Source organism: Stegostoma tigrinum, unplaced genomic scaffold (assembly GCF_030684315.1).
Source record: "Stegostoma tigrinum isolate sSteTig4 unplaced genomic scaffold, sSteTig4.hap1 scaffold_537, whole genome shotgun sequence".
In the NCBI taxonomy this organism is placed as follows: Eukaryota; Metazoa; Chordata; class Chondrichthyes; order Orectolobiformes; family Stegostomatidae; genus Stegostoma; species Stegostoma tigrinum.
In genome coordinates this window covers 22,444-28,443 of record NW_026728469.1, presented here as the reverse complement: position 1 = coordinate 28,443, position 6,000 = coordinate 22,444, and positions in this window count along the sequence as shown.

The window sequence follows — 6,000 nt, the reverse complement described above, 5'->3', positions numbered from 1 at the left end:
CTCAACACCTCCCTCACCTTCCTGGACCTCTCTGTCTCCATCTTGGGCAGCCACTAGAATCTGATATCTATTTCAAGCCCACCGACTCCCACAGCTACCTAGTATACACCTCCTACCACCCACCTTCCTGCAAAAATGCCATCCCATAATCGCAATGCCTCCACTGCATCTGCTCCCAGGATGAGGCATTCCACTCCGATACATCTCAGATGTCCTCGTTTTTCAAGTGCCGCAAGTCACCCCCTGCAGTGGTGGAGAACGCCCTCGACCATGTGTCACGCATTTCCTACAAATCATCCCTCACGCCCCGTCCCTGCAATAACAACTATTGTGATGAGAAAAGGGTGGGCATTGGTTCACAGATCATTGCCAGGGGAAGAGATTGGGATGTTTTGCACCCTGTAGCTTGTGGAAAAGAGTGAACATGAGTTCACACAACGACATAAGTCATTGCATGAAGGAAGTGTGAATGCTTTCACAGGCCGTTACTAAGGGAACAGTGTCGGGATGGTTTTGTAGACTATAGCAAGAAGAATATTGTGGGTTCCAGTTCGCAGCATGTTGGTAGGGGAGCTGAGGAAGGATGCGTTCACAGGCTGTTGCTTGCTGAACAGTGGAGATGTGCTGATAGGCCGTTACTAAGTTAACAGAGTGGGGGCACGTTCACAGGGTTTGGCTGTTAGAGAAGAGAGGGGATGGGTTTACTTGTTGTTGCTGTGAGAAACGATTGCGGATTGTTCACAGGTCAGAGCTAGGCTAACATAGACAGGATGGGCTCACAGGCCACTGTGAGGGTGTCCGAATGGAATAATTTCACAGGTACTTGCTGAGGAAATGGAGTGTGAACGTGTTCACAGGATTTTGCTATGAAAGGGAGTAGGGTGGGTTCAGAGGCCGTTGATTGGAGAGCAGAGTGGGGAGGGATTAACTGGCTGTTAGTGTGAGAACAGATTGTGGATGGGATCTCAGGTCACTGTGAGGATGACAGAGTGGGGATGGGTTCGCAGGTCACTGTTAGGATAACAGAGTGGTGAAGGGTTCATAGGTCACTGCAGGATGACAGAGTGGGGATGGGTTCGCAAGTTACTGTTAGGATGACAGAGTGGGGATGGGTTCACAGGTCACTGTTAGGATGACAGAGTGGGAATGGGTTCACAGGTCACTGTTAGGATGACAGAGTGGTGAAGGGTTCATAGGTCACTGCAGGATGACAGAGTGGGGATGGGTTCGCAAGTTACTGTTAGGATGACAGAGTGGGGATGGGTTCACAGGTCACTGTTAGGATGACAGAGTGGGAATGGGTTCACAGGTCACTGTTAGGATGACAGAGTGGGAATGGGTTCACAGGCCATTGGCAGGAGATCAGAATAATGAAGGGTTCACATGCCTTTTCTAGGGGATCAGCATGGGGATGGGTTTGTAGGCCGTTGCCAGGAGAACAGAGTGGGTTATCATCTCCCAAACCATTCACAACCTCATCACCTCAGGTGACCTCCCACTCACAGCCTCCAACCTCATTGTTCCCCAAACCCGCACCGCCCACTTCTATCTCCTTCCCAAAATCCACAAACCTGCCTGCCCTGGCCGACCTATTGTCTCTGCCTGCCCCTGCCCCACCGAACTCATCTCCACCTATCTGGACTCCATTTTCTCCCCCTTGGTCTGGGAACTCCCCACCTACATCCATGACACCACCCAGTCCCTCCACCTCCTCCAGAACTTCCAACTCCCCGGTCCCCAACACCTCATTTTCACTATAGGCGTCCAGACCTTATACATCTGCATTCCCCATACAAATGGCTTAAAGGCCCCCTGCTTCTTCCTGTACTGCAGACCTGACCAATCCCCCTCCAACGACGCCCTCATCCACCTAGCCGAACTCATCCTCACCCTCACAACTTCTCTTTTGATTCCTCCCACTTCCTACAAAGGGGGTGGCCATGGGTACCAGCATGGGCCCAAGCTATGTCTGCCTCTTTGTAGGTTACATGGAATAGTCCCTCTTCCATACCTGCACAGGCCCCAAACCCCACCTCTTCCTCCATTATATTGATGACTGCATCGGCGCCGCCTCTTGCTCCCAAGAGGAGCTCGAACAGTTCATCCACTTCACCAACAGCTTCCGCCCCAACCTCAAGTTCCCCTTCGGCCATCTCCGACACATCCCTCACCTTCCTGGACCCCTCTGTCTCTATTTCAGGCAACCACCTAGAAACCAATGTCTATTTCATCCCACAGCTACCTATAATACACCTCCTCCCACCCACTGTCCTGCAAAAATTCCATTCCCTCTTCCCAATTCCTGCACTTCTGCCGCATCTGCTCCCAGGATGAGGCATTCCACTCCCGTACATCCTAGATCTCCCCGTTCTTCAAGGACTGCAACTTCACTCCCGCCCCACCACCACCTCCCCACCCACACCCCGCAGTGGTCGAGAACGCCCTCATCCATGTCTCCCGCATTTCCCACAACTCATTCCTCACATCCCGTCCCTGCAATAACCGCCAAAGGAGAATTCCCCTAGACCTCACATACCACCCCACCAACCTCCGGATACAACGCATCATCCTCCGACACTTCCGCCATCTGCAATCCGACGCCACCAGCAAAGACATTTTTCCATCCCCCCGCTTGACTTCGGGAGAGACCACTCTCTCCATGACTCGCTTGTCCGCTCCACACTCCCCTCCAACCCACCACACCCAGCACTTACCCCTGCAACCACAGGAAGTGCTACAATTGCCCCCACACCTCCTCCCTCACCCCCATCCAAGGTCCCAAGATGACTTTCCACATTAAGCAGATGTTCACCAGCACATCCGCCAATGTGCTGCATCCGCTGTAACCGTTGTGGCTTCCTCTACATTGGGGAAACCAAGCGGAGGCTTGGGGACCGCTCTGCATAAACCTATGCTCGGTTCGCAATAAAGAACTGCACCTCCCAGTCACGAACCATTTTAACTCCCGCTCCCATTCCTCAGATGACATGTCCATCGTGGGCCTCCTGCAGTACCATAATGATGCCGCCCGAAAGTTGCAGGAACAGCAACTCATATTCCGCTTGGGAACCCTGTAGCCCAATGGTATCAATGTGGACTTCACCAGCTTCAAAATCTCCTCTCCCTCCACCACATCCCAAAACCAGCCCAGCTCGTCCCCGCCTCCGTAACCTTTTCTTCCTCTCACCTATCCTCTCCTCTCACCTCAAGCCGCACCTCCATTTCCTACCTACTAACCTCATCCCACCTCTTTGACCTGTCCATCTTCCCTGGACTGACCTATCCCCTCCCCACCTCCCCACCTATACTCTCCTCTCCACCTTTTCTCTCCATCTTCGGTCCGCCTCCCCCTCTCTCCCTATTTATTCCAGAACCCTCTCCCCATCCCCCTCTCTGATGAAGGGTCTAGGCCCGAAACATCAGCTTTTGTGCTCCTAAGATGCTCCTTGACCTGCTGTGTTCATCCAGCTCCAGACTTTGTTATGTCAGATTCTCCAGCATCTGCAGTTTCCATTATCTCAGACAAGCCCAATAGGTCTGGCAGCATCTGTGAAGAAAAAAAGAGTTAATGTTCTGGGTCCAGTGACCCTTCCTCAGAACTTTGTTTTTGTTCTTGCTTCACAGCATCTGCAGTTCTTTCAGTTTTTATGTTTTTGTTCTTGCTTCACAGCATCTGCAGTTCTTTCAGTTTTTATTTCATATTTAACTCACTGTCACATCTCTTCCAGGCATGCCCACCTTGAAGAATTTCTGCTCCTCTCTCCAATGGGATGTCTGTTCCGATCTTTCTTCTTGTCCACCGACATCAATTTCACTGTCACTCCTGGTGTTTGCCCAAGTATTTGCTAAAACTTCCTCGCACGGCCATATCACATTCTTCAGTGACTACCTCCAGCTCAGACTTCCCTCACGTGGATTCCAGCTGAAGTTTTATCCATCATGTTTTGAATCCTCCCACTGTCATAGATCTCTGAGATGTTCAACGTTCCATAGATAGCTGCTGTTGCCGCACCCAGAGATCCACACTCACTGCCATGTGGTGCCACATACACACTCTCAACCTTTCTTTCCAATAGCATTGCATCACACGGGCTCAGGGCTGCACCACTCTGTAGTTCCACTTCATCCTCCGGCTTATTCGTTGTGCTAATAAGAAACTTGTTTTCCTTCGAGGCATCAAGGCCCACAAGATGCAACAACTCAGAGATACCCATGACCCTTTGGAAACTTCCTCTCCTCCCCGTCCCTCAGCCTCCATCTCCTCCCCAACTCCACCTCCTGTCGGGTATTCACCATCCTGCCTAACCTTCTGCTCTCTGATGCTGAACGTTCTGTACTCAGCAAAGGCCTCAGCTTTATTCCTCTGCGTACTCACCCAGTTCTGAGTAAGGGTCACCGGACCCGAAACACTAACTCTGTTTTTTTTTATAGATGCTGCCAGACCTCCTGAGCTTTTCCAGCAACTTTGGTTGTTCCAGAAAATCTTCAACTGCACCTTCCTGCCTTATCCCCATAACTGCTGATTCCCAAATTAAACAGAAATTTGTTTAATACCAAGTGTGCATTGCCAAAAGAGCTTTTAAATATCTGATTGCAGGGTGTGGTGTATGTGTGTGTTCTGTGGAGCTGACTTGCCAAGGTGCTCACATTGACAAGAGACCATTCAGGTGTTCTCACCAAGGGAATAGCTGGACAGGATCATGGGAATTCACTGTCCATATGCAAATTCATACAGCAGGGAGAGAGCCATCATCTGTTCTGCGTGTGGCAAAGGATTCAAATCAGTCATTTACCTCATTATACAGTGACTTGCTTATTTTGATAAGAAAACTTCTCAATATTCTGTGAACAAAGTCTTAAAAGCAAAATGGACTTGCTGTCCACAAAAACCCACTGACACTGGCGGGAGATGATGGGAACTGCAGATGCTGGAGAATCCAAGATCATAAAGTGTGGAGTTGGATGAACACAGCAGGCCAAGCAGCATCTCAGGAGCACAAAAGCTGACGTTTCGGGCCTAGACCCTTCATCAGACAGGGGGATGGGGTGAGGGTTCTGGAATAAATAGGGAGAGAGGGGGAGGCGGACCGAAGATGGAGAGAAAAGAAGATAGGTGGAGAGAGTATAGGTGGGGAGGTAGGGAGGGGATAGGTCAGTCCAGGGAAGACGGACAGGTCAAGGAGGTGGGATGAGGTTAGTAGGTAGATGGGGGTGTGGCTTGGGGTGGGAAGAAGGGATGGGTGAGAGGAAGAACAGGTTAGGGAGGCAGAGACAGGTTGGACTGGTTTTGGGATGCAGTGGGTGGAGGGGAAGAGCTGGGCTGGTTGTGTGGTGCAGTGGGGGGAGGGGACGAATTGGGCTGGTTTAGGGATGCGGTGGGGGAAGGGGAGATTTTGAAACTGGTGAAGTCCACATTGATACCATTAGGCTAAGGGTTCCCAAGCGGAATATGAGTTGCTGTTCCTGCAACCTTCGGGTGGCATCATTGTGGCACTGCAGGAGGCCCATGATGGACATGTCATCTAAAGGGTGGGAGGGGGAGTGGAAATTGTTTGCGACTGGGAGGTGCAGTTGCTTGTTGCGAACTGAGCGGAGGTGTTCTGCAAAGCGGTCCCCAAGCCTGCGCTTGGTTTCCCCAATGTAGAGGAAGCCACACCGGGTACAGTGGATGCAGTATACCACATTGGCAGATGTGCAGGTGAACCTCTGCTTAATGTGGAAAGTCATCTTGGGGCCTGGGATAGGGGGTGAGGGAGGAGGTGTGGGGGCAAGTGTAGCATTTCCTGCGGTTGCAGGGCAAGGTGCCAGGTGTGGTGGGGTCGGAGGGCAGTGTAGAGCGAACAAGGGAGTCACAGAGAGAGTGGTCTCTCCAGAAAGCAGACAGGGGTGAGGATGGAAAAATGTCTTGGGTGGTGGGGTCGGATTGTGGATGGCAGAAGTGTCGGAGGAACACACTGGTGAGAAGCGGGTCACGCGCTTCTTGTGTGGGCCAATAGTCAC